Genomic DNA, 11,987 nt, shown 5'->3' on the forward strand with positions numbered 1-11,987 from the left:
AGAATTACAGATCGCGACATATTAAAACGAAACTTAGAAATCATGTCATCCCTATTTTAAAACCCTGTATAAGAATGTAGGGTAGTGATTAACTTAAACAAATTTAGCAGTACGTTTTTATATATTCTTGTGGCAACATATTAAATAATATTATTAAACCAAGCCAAGATATGAGCAATTTTGCTGTTGCTTTTTTTTAAAGAAACGTCGTACTTGGAGGGCAGCTGTATTTCCACTTCTGAAGCTTTAAACGCATTTTTCGAAAATAATTTACTTACGAATTCAACCAAATCCATTAGCTTTGGAGTGCCAAAGAGCGGAAGTAAAATATTGAGCCATTTTGCACACAACTTAGGCGAACTCACATATTCTAACTATCCAAATACTCGTTGTAAATAGGAAAGCGCGCGGCAGAGCACTTGATTTGCATTTGAAAGATGCCAAGAGAAGCGACGATAGAATCGTTGAAATAGAAAGTGAAAACCACTGTGAGAAGTCTGTATGGGGCTACATATGTATATGTCAGTTAAAAGAAGTTGTGAATCGAGGCAAGAATGTACTAACTTGCAATTGCCTACAAACTATTTTCAGACCCCTATTGTATTTTTCTGTTGCTTTTAGAGTGGCCTGTCGATATATCAAAAACCTGCAATCGCGCTGGTAATGTTTTGTGTAAATATTTACACATTTTAATTGAATTTCGTGTGTTGGCGTTGGACTAGAATTCTCAATTCGGTTTTTACTCGTTACTACACAAGCGTAAAATATATAGTATATCCACATACATATATTTCAATACATAGCAATGTTGTTCTAACTTTATACATGTAAATAGTTGTCAGACTAGAAATTTGTTGTGAACAAAATATTTAATCACGATCAGTATCCCGAACCCGCTCCCCCATTAAAAAAAAGTTTTCTCTTTTACATACCTAAAGAAATTCAAGAGTTTGTGTCTTATGGTTTTATTCCAATGATAAAATTAGTGCACTAATAAGCTGGTCCAAAAAAAAATTACCAGTTTTCTTTAGCGGTTGATATGGTTGCAATACTTTCTGATCCAAATTTTAATTATCGTTTTCATATTTGTGAAACTTCATTATTCAGATGGCTGAAATAACAAGATATGTTAAGGTATTCTTTTAAGTATGCAGTTGGGGTGCAACGTCTGAGAGCTTGACTTTCAGCACTTTATTCAATTTCTTAAACTGAACTGCCCTAGAAGCTGCAGAAATTGAATCTTAAAAATACTTAAAAAGCTCGACTTATAGATGTATTTTTAGTTAACTTTTAGCATATGCATATGTTAATTGTACTGCTTAATATTTCAGAAAGATTCTTTAAATATATATGGTCTCCACATAACATTATGAGGATGAGACTTGAAAACGTTGTACGATTTATTTCTATAGGTGTAGTTTTTTTTTTTGATCATGTATAGTGGTTTGTCTCTCTGAAAACCTTTAAAAAGCCACTCAATTTGATCTAGAGCTCTAGCATATATAATGGGTATTTAATGCAAAGGAAGTTTTAGGACTAAGGAGATATGATTAAAAAAAAGACGGAAAACTGCCAATACTTTTGCTTCTGTTGAGATTCCACTTTATTCAATTTATTATTATGTATTTAACAGGAATCAACAGTTAGAGCGAAAAAATCACGTCTATGATTCGTTTTGTACATTTTTTGTTAGTATGCGTGTTTGCTGTTACAGAGTCGCATTGGAAACGGACTCATTTTCAACAGCTTCATTAGGTAATGGGTTTTTTTTATCCATAAACCACTTAAATGTCAAAATCCCTTCAGGAAATTCTTCACCACACATAACAGAAAAGCTAATTTTTTGGATTAAAACCGAGGGCCAGAATACTGTAAATCGGGATTCTCGGCTTACTATTTCTCCATCTCACACCTATGAACATATTTATTTCTACTACGAATTACCGTTAGAAGTTGGTTGCCTTTTATATTTCACGATTTGGCAACCCGAGTGTTACAACCTGGCAACTTACAACTTAATCATAAAATTTGAAGTTTTGAGTGGTATTTGCATTCAGATCGTATTGACATACAAGTACAAGCTTTATTTGTGTTGTTTACAGCAACCTGCAAAAATTCATCTCGTAATAATATACAATTAAATCGCCATAATTTTTGCTCGATAAGTTTACAACAATCCACGTTGATTAACTTAACAACAGTGGATCGATGAACTTAATTCAATTACGATGAACGATGAAGCTCCATTGACCATCTATAGTATGGTGAGTTCAGTCGAGAGCGTAGATCAATCCAAGACGAATTTCATAGCGGCCGTTTAAAATCAGTTGTTATTTCGGAAACTGTTGATGCAGTGAGCAAACTCTTGTGGGGTTGTGCCCACGAAGCACCTTTAAGCAAATGTTGTCTATTTTGTCTATTTTTTTCCCAAAAACTGGACATATCGAAACCGTACCACTAGAACAACGCAGAACAGTAAATTATGAGTGGTACTTTGCCAGTTGTCTTTCAAAAAATTAGGTAAACCAACTGCCGAAGATGGATCACTCTTCATTGGAGCAATGCACACTATCACTGATCGACTGAAATAACTCCATTTACGAACACTCAAATCATCGACTTCATGAGTCATCCATTGTATGGCCCTAACTTGATGCATTAAGAACGCATATTTTGGAGATACCTCAATCAAAGTGGCAAAAGTGTTTCGACCATTGGTTCAAATGCATACGAAAGTGTAAAGAATTTAATTGAGAATACACTGAAAAATAATTAAGCTGTCTTCGGTGATTAAAATTTCTTTTCTTCTCTAATCCCGAAATATACGAGGGCTGCTATATATATTCTGGCCTAGGGCAACACTAAGAGTCGCCAGGTGCAATCTGACATTTTCATTCGAAAGTTTGACATTTTTTAGCATAACATCACTCAGAACGTTTTGTCATTTAATGGTGAATTGTTTTATTTACAGGGAATTAAAAAATTCATCTCGGCCAAAAAATGGAATTAACTCGTGAACATTTTCGTGCGATCATTTTTCACAACTTTCGACGTGGATTATCACGACAAGAGTGCATCGGTGAACTAAAATCTTTGTATGGCTATGAAGTACCATCCTATAGCACTGTGAAAAACTGGTACAACGAATTCAATCGTGGCCGACGCTCGCTCAAAGACGAATTCCGTGAAGGTCGTCCAAAAACAGCTGTTGTGCCAGAAAACATCGATGCCGTACGTGAACTGATAATGCAAGACCGTCATGTAACATACCTTCAGATAGAGGCATGCCGATGCATTTCTCCCACCAGCATACATTCGATATTGCATGAACACCTTTTTTCCGTGTTTCATTCTTGCCACTGTAAATTTCCGAAAATGTTGTTACGTTATTTTGCATTTCAGGTGACGATATGATACGTTATGCATGCTATCATAGGAGTGAGAGCAGAAATAGAAAGTGGGTGCGGTTGTGTTTGCTTTTTATACGATGTTATTTGAATTTCGTATATTAGTACAAATACGGAAACCTGCTCTTGCAGTCAGCAAAAGTAACTACATGAAATATGTACATATAAATGTTGCCGGTTCTCACATATCGGTATTAATTAAATCAAATATGAATCTGTTATTGGTAATATGTATGCGAATACTTTTGTATCTGCGATTTCATATGAAAAAACAGTGTATTTACAACTAACTAATTGTTTTTGCGAACCATATTTAACCTTTGGACATATATTAATTTATTTTTTTACCAGGCGGGTGATTTTGTGTAGACATAAAATTTCCTAGAGGGATGCCAGAATAGGCTCCCCTGTATTCACGAACAGGTACTGTTAGGTATGGTTTTCATGCCAAAGCTAACTAACCGATACTTTGCTAAAACTAAAGGTGGCGACTACTCAACTGTGCATTTTGAGCTGCAAATTTAATTCCAACACTAGGTGCTATAAAATCTGTGAATTGTTAAAGTTGAGATATTTTTTATTTCATAATTTTTTATTTCATATACAAAAGAAAATTTTCTTTATATGAAACAATACACGTCTACAAAAAGAACAAAATCATAAGTACAAAGTTCTTGTGTATATAAAACTACATGGTGCGATCCAAAGTAAAGAATCTTGCGCGCCTTGGTGGCGCCATCCATGTATATGTCGACTAGTGTGTTAGAATGTGCTATCGATTGTTCAGTGAGAAATTCATGACATTTCATCATTGGAAGTGAAGTTTTCAAAGTGGTCGTGAGGACATAAATGACGATAGACATGTGGACCAATCAAAATCTGTAAGAATCACCGGAAATTATATTTTTAGAATAAACAATTGAATTCATCAAAAATCAGCCGTAAAAGTCATCATTGAAATTCATGGAAATGGAATTGAAAAATTGTTCAAAACATCGATTAATCGCATTTTGAGAAAGCTCCAGAGAAAACATTCGGGCTAAAATCCCATGAAAATGTGTGTGCACGGTTTGTTCCGAAAATTAAGGGCTTTTATGGTCTGATATTTTTTTAGATGAAAAAAAGTTTAGCTCAGAATCCAACATACGAAATAATGGACATAATGTGTAAAGAGGTCAAAGTGTGTCAGAAAGTGACATTGTTCAAAACTTACTTTACAATATCATAAATGACGATAGACATGTGGACAATCAAAATCGTTCACAAATTCCATCGAAATTGAATTCATCAAAAATCAGCCGAAATCATCATTGAAATTCATGCAAATGGAATTGAACAACTCCAAAACATCAATTATTGCATTCTGACCGAACAGTTCGGGCTTATGAAAGGTGTGTGCACGGTTTGTTCCACACAAATGGACTGACGACCAAAAATTTCTCATAAACTTACAATATCGTGAAGACAAACGTGCTGATTTGTTTTTATCATTCCTGAATGGCACATGGGAAGACAAAAGTGAAGACAATTGTCTACATTCCAGAATTTGTTCCACTCAGCCTAAACGTGAATGCGGTATTCTACCTTGGAGTGTTGAAGCGTTTGGTGCGCCGTGTTCGACGTGTTCGGCCCGAATATCGCGAAGATGAAAGTTGGCGTTTATTGCACGATAATGCGCCGTCTCATCGATTGACGCTTCTGACCGATTATTTGACCAAAATCACATTTTAACCACTAACCACTCCCCGTATTCACCTGATATGGCACCGTGCGACTTCTTCCTTTTCGGAAAAATGCATTTGCCCATGAAAGGAATGCCTTATGCAGACGTAGAGGCCATTCAAAAGGCTTGCACCGGCATACTGGCGACCATACCGGCCAACGAGCTAAAATACTCGTTCGACATGCTTTTGGAGCGTGCAAAAAGCTGAATTGAAGCAGAAGGAGACTATTTTGAATAAAATATATTGATTATGCCGAAAAAACCAGTTGTTCTGTTTTAAGTCCTGTTTACTTTAAAATGGGCCTTGTACCTACTCTACTTTACCTCTAAATAAATCTAAAAAAAAAATAATGAGTAAAATGCACTTACAATAGATGAGACTTTTTTATCGTGATAATTCCACATCTGTCAACTGAACTGAATTTAAAGACGATTGATTAAAATCTTTATTTTTGATTGTGCTAAATACATAAACGTACCACCACAAAACATTACAATACTTGACCAGAGTGTCGGTTCGACTAAATATGCTGCTAATCGTTAAATTTTAAAAGCTATTGCGGAGTAAACAAAGATTAAAGGCATTTCAAATTAGCAATTTGTAATGAAACTAACATTTCTGGATACTTTCAAAATGTCTTCTTTAAAATCAAGCTAATTTTTAAATTTGTCTGTTATAATTCTCAAAAAACTTTGCCCAAGCCGATAGATAGCACCTCGAAACAGGAAACATTTAAATAGATAAACACGCCTTCCATGTCGAAAAGTTTTTGGCGTAATTAATATCATATGAGAATAAAAATTAATGCCGATAAAGAAGTGTATGCTTTGCGTTTTTCATTATCATGCACACCAAAGGGATTGTAAAATGAAATTTATGAAATTTACCATGTTAGGACATCCATGCAGAAAATTTTAGGTGAAAACAACTACCACCAGTTTTAAGAAATCTATAGAACGTGAAAATATATGTACCTTAAATAAATCGATTTTAAGCGAGATTTAAATTTGCGTTTAATCAAAAAATTTTAATTTCACAAAGCATTTTTTGCAAGTTCTTCAACCATATTTTTATTTGAATTGCGTAGTGTACTGTATAAAAAGTAGTAAGTGGCGGGTATGTGTGTAGATATGAAGTGAAGTGTAAAGTCAGTCTGCAATCGATCAAAACTCTTTATAAATCGTACGGTTTCGTGGTCATAGAGCCGTTTGTGTTTTTGTATATGCCATGCCGGCAGCTGAACAGCAATATTTAACGTTGTTGTTTTTGTTGTAGTCATGGTGCTCGTAGCAGCAGTTGCACTAAAGTGCAAAGCAATTAAGCTGCGATTGGTCGGTTTTGTCTTTCCGTCATGGATCTGATGTTTTTGGTTACAGTGACTAGGAAAAAAATACATTTAGAATTTTTCCAAAGCTGATTTAAATGAAATTTTCGGAAGAACTTAAGACATTCCCAAAGGTAGAATGGAGACTGCAATATTTGATAAACATACCTTGCACTAATACTTTGCTATATAGTTGACCGAGTTTCAAACAATGCCAATATGCACTGGACATAGTTGTAAAAGTGCATAAAGGAGACACCCTCGAAAAGGTGAGATGAAAAAACACTTCCGCCTTAAGGTTCTGATGATGCTGTGACGATCCATGGGAATCAATTACAGAAGTTGTCAATTTTTTTTTCGTCCATGAGTCTTTCTCATTTGGGTATTCGCGAATTAATTGAATCTAACTGTACCATGACCATTTTTAGTTCGTTTAGGAAATATTCAGGTTTTAAGTCCTGAGCCAATATGTATCTATATTCGGTTTGCATACGAATAACCACGAAAATTTTGCTTTTTAACTCAAATCAAATCAATCTCATTAATATTGGGGAAACCAATTTTACACATAAAATAGCTTTATTTAAAAAAGGTTTTAAATCAATAGAGGAAAATTTAAAAGTGAAAACCCAAAAAAATTTTTTACCGGGTTCCCGGAAAAAAATCATGCTGAAAGGTTAAAAGGTTTTAAACCCAAAAAATTTAAAAAAAGGGACAAGGTTTAAGTAAAATTGGAAGTTTTAAGACTCTACGTTAATTTTTAATGGCGTGCTCTCAAATCTTAGCATTTTAAGCCCAATTTTAGTTAGTGATTAACATATTAAATGATATTGTCACTTATACCTTTTTTTTTAATTTAACAATAAACGAACAAACATTTTTTACCAAATAAATTTAAAATAATATTTAATTATAAATTTATTCCATTTTCTCATTGTTAAATATTCTAGTTTATAAATATATGATTTTATTGCATGCATCAGTAAATTCGGACACACCAAATTGACCACTTGAAAAGTATTTTCAATTTGTTACAGATATTTTTTAAATCACTATGCATACATGCATTCTTTTTGAAATGTCACATGAACTTTGCATGCAAGCATGAAAATTAATTTAATACGTGAATTTGTCTTCGCTGATACGGTTTTTCGTAGATTATCAGAGCCCACAAAAATAGCGTTAACGCATGATCTTGTCAACGCCCATGCATCCCGAAAATGCACTGTTGGTGATGGGAACAACTATTTTCGACTGGAAACGTTACGGTGAATGGCGATCCACTGATGTAACAAACTTTTGGCAAAGGAAGAACTAACTTGTGACATGTGGTTTCAAAGATGGCGCCACCGCGATTCGCTTTGAGGAAACCGAGAACAATTCATCGATGGACCCGTGCACGATCGCGATTTAACGCTTTAATATTTTTTTGTGGCTATCAAGTTAAGTTCGATAGCAGCAACTATTCAGAAACACATTGAAGAAATTCGGCTATTCGCGAAATGCTGGCCAAATGACTTTCCGATGGACCACTCAGCCAACATTTAAATGAAATATTCAAAGTAATGTCATGAACCAATTAAGTTTCAAAAAGAACCGATGAGATTTTGCAATTAGTTTAAAAGTACGCTCTTAAAATACCGATATTTTACGCATTGTTAATATTTTTATAACAGCAATCTGCAATGTACACTGAACATTTGATGACAAAAAAAAACAAAAACGTTCGCACCATAGGTTAAGGTTTGGAGAAACACGGGGCCCATTTGATATAGATTTTTTAACTTTATAAAGTATATTTTAAAACCCCTTTGGGATATAAAATAAATATTGGCCCTTTTTCTTATATTAAATAAAAAAAATTTAATTAAATTTAAAAAAACCACAGACTCACATTCCCTTTTGAAAATATGTTTTAAACTCTAGGTTCAAAAAGGGACCTTCCAGAAACTTTTGATATTAAAGGAATTTTTTTTTGGGGAATGTAAAGAATAACATTAATTCATAATTTTCTAGTAGTGTAATAAATACATCAAAATAGATAAACCCCAAATCCCATGAGGTTTGAAGAACTTTTTTTTAAAAGGGCAACCAAATATTCAAATTTCCCAGACCCCGAGAAAAAATTTTAAAATTTTTCTGGGTTTTTATTTTTAATACATTAAGAATTTTTTTAAAAAACAATATTAGAAAGGGGTTTTAAGTACTAAAACATCTTTAGCCCTTTTAAAACGTATTAACGGGATGGAAAAATTGGGCCTTTAGCATAATAACCACTGTTTACAGTTTTTCATCATAGATAGTTGAGCCACAAAACTTTTTAATTCCCCTTTGAACGAAGAAAAAGGATTTTCCCGGGGTAAAAGATTTACTGCTGCTTTTTTCAAAATTAGATTGACCAAAATATACTGACAATTTTAGACCAGGTTTGTAGACTTACATAAATTTCTATTCCTGGGGTTAATTTTTAAAAAGCTTTTGGTTACCAAAGGACAGTTCTAACCACACAGTTTTTTTTCCAAAACCGGGTATATTACGGAAGACCCCATCGGGGAAAAAAACTCAAAATAAATCCCACCGGAAAAAAAATTCAGGTAATAAATTTCAAGTTTTTTTTTTTCCCACTTTTTGGTTTCTAAAGTTTTGTTTTTTTTTGATTTTTCAAGTTGTCAGAATAGTTGAAATTTCAAGAAGAGGTTCAAAACCCAAAGAAAGAGGGTAGAGGGGTTACATATCGAGCTTTATGCAAACGTTTTTTTTCCATCTGGAAAAAAGAAAAAGCTTAACGAAGATACTAAATTTTGTCTTAAATTTTTTTTTTAATCAAAACGACTTTTTATAAAATATTCTTTTATAGAGTTTTAAAACCAAAATAATATATTTATTTTTAAAAATGATAAAAATTTCCACTTTAAACCTGTAAGAAATATCATAAAGAAGAAAAAAATTTGGGGGAAATTATTTGAAATTTTAACTTATTAACCTTGTAATTGGTTTACAGTCCATACTTTAAAAGGGGTAAGATAAAATAAAAATAGTGTTTTTCAGTTCATACTTGAGTTTAAAATTTAAAACAAGGAAAAAAAAAATTTATTTAAAATTTTTAGTTTTTTTTTGATTTATAACGCAAGATGAAAAAAATTTTTTTTTTTTTTACATTTCGAAAATTTTTTCTGTCCCACAAAAGAAATGGTAAAAAAGATAAAAATTTTTAGGGTATTTTTAAAAGTCGCAACACAAAGTACAAAGCCGCAAAACCACCTGATTCTTATGGCAGACCTCATCAAAAGGCTTGAGGATTTCTTTTGAAAATGTGTCCCCCATGTAGAAAACTTGGAGCAAGGGGTTGTATTTTCAAGTAGTACGGGTAAGTATCCCCGGGTAATGTCACCCCAAAAAACCAAGCAAAATTTTACTTTTTTTACATTTACGGGCCCGATCATGAGATCAACACCGCCCATCGTGGGTAATTTTAAAGGTGGGGGGATACTTATCTTTTTTGTTCCAGTTTTCAATTTTTTAAAGGTTAATTCAAAAAAGCCCCAAACACAATTGTCTTTAAAACAAAAACTTTTTTTGGGAAAAATCCTCTTTGTTTTTAAATTTTTGGGTTCAAAACCTTTTTTTTTTATTTTCCGTTTTCCTAAAGGTTTACAAACACTTTAAAACTAACAATTTTTACCATCCAAACCCATTTTACTTATTTTTTATATAAAAAATGAACCTTTTGTTCATGCGTTTTTCTAAATAGGCTTACAGAACGTATTTCAGCACCCATTCTTTTTAGGGGGAAGGGGTTTTTATCTTGTTCAAAGTTTATGCTGTTATTGAATATTTAACCCTCCAGCAACGTAGGGGTTTTTTTATTTATTTATTCATCACCTTTCCCTTTCATTTACATAACGAGGAAATATAAGATATCGATTCACCCCCATGATCATCCGGATGTCAAAAGCCGTAAAGTTTTTTTAATTTTTCCATAAAACACGAAGGGAAAATACCCTAACCAAAAGATAAATTTTTTATTTCCCCTTTTTTTCCCACTTTTGGGCCTTTTTAAAAGGGCACATACCCAAAAAAAAAGGGTTTTTTCAAAGGGGTTTTTTGTAAAATTGATCTCTTTAGTCTTATCCCCCAAACCCACAAAATTTTTAAAAATAAAACTCACAAAAAAGTTTTAACAAAAATAATGACTAAAACCAAAATCAACAATATAAAAAAACCGCACAGGTTGACCCCAAAAAAGGAAAATTTGGGGAAGCAATTTTTTTTTTTTTTTTGTTGTTTCAGAAAAAAACTAGATATGATCAAAAAAAAACTTTGCATTGAGTTACGCCCCTGCCCAAACTTTACTGTTTTCTGACACAAGGAACAATGGTTGTAAAAGTATATGAAAAAGGAACTGCCCGAATTTTTTTTTAATTTATTTTTTGTGGAAGGGGAAAAGAAAAAAAATTATTTTTTAAAAAATGGGAAATTGATTTGGGGTTTCAAAAGTTCAATAGGTGCTACCCCGCTAGCAGGAAAATTTGGGGTTTTTTTTGTTTTTTATTATTTTGATATAACTTTCCTCCAAATTAGGGTCTTTAAAATTAAATATCAAAAAATTTTTGGAGACTTGTTTAAAAAATATTGCCCATAACCGCCATATCATAATAAAATATTAAAGGAAATTTAACATTTTGAAAGCAAAAAATACTCAGTTTAAAAAGTTTGTTTGATTTTATTTGGGCCCAAATTAAATATGAACCTAAAAATGGGGGAAAAATTACAGTCCAGTCATTCTTAAAAATGAATTCGGGGAAATTTATATTTTGACATTTAAAAATTTTCAAAAACCCACATAGGAGGATACCAAAATAAAAATTTACAGAAAATAAATGGGTAAACGTTACGGGTAACTTATTTAAAAATGACTATATGCCCTTTTTTAAAAAACATTTTTTTGAGACCCCCAAAAACTTTATGAGCTAAAGCCCCCCTGCCCTTTCGTTCCCGTTTAAAAAAAAGTAATTTTTGATTTATCCAAAAGGACCTTTTTCTGAGGTTTTTTAAAAAGATTTTAAAAATTTAAATTGATCCTCAAAAAATCCCAAAAAAGACTTGTTATTTTAAAAAATACCCCGATAATCCTTACAACCGTTAATCATATTTTTAACCAAAAGATTGAACAATTGAGCCCCAAATTTACTTAGTAGATGGAGAAAGGGTCCCTGCCCCCCAAAAGGAAGTGACCCAAATCCCAACAAAAATGATGACCGATGCCCACTTGCCACCATGAATACTTATATCGTTTTTTTTTTTCCTAAAATTTTTATTAAATAAAGGGAAAATTTTGTCCCAAGAGGAAGAAAGGAAAAAAAGGAAGAGCAAATACTACTCCAAAAGAAATAAAAAAAATTGAATAGGCACCGGATAAAACAGGGACCATTTACAATTTGGGGTTTAAATTTTTGATCCCATGGGATGGGGTTTAAAAATTGCGCCCATGGGGAGCCGAAGGGGGTTTAAAACGCGGGATTCGAAAGGGGG

At 32.9% G+C, this 11,987-nt stretch overlaps 1 protein-coding gene across 1 annotated transcript in view; it reads left to right on the top strand.

The window, feature by feature from the left end:
- LOC126752696 (cell adhesion molecule Dscam2-like) overlaps window positions 1-11,987 on the top strand; it is a 147,910-nt gene that overhangs the window by 135,327 nt on the left and 596 nt on the right. The window lies entirely within an intron of this gene.

The sequence above is a fragment of the Bactrocera neohumeralis genome, chromosome 3 (genome assembly GCF_024586455.1).
Source record: "Bactrocera neohumeralis isolate Rockhampton chromosome 3, APGP_CSIRO_Bneo_wtdbg2-racon-allhic-juicebox.fasta_v2, whole genome shotgun sequence".
Lineage (NCBI taxonomy): Eukaryota > Metazoa > Arthropoda > Insecta > Diptera > Tephritidae > Bactrocera > Bactrocera neohumeralis.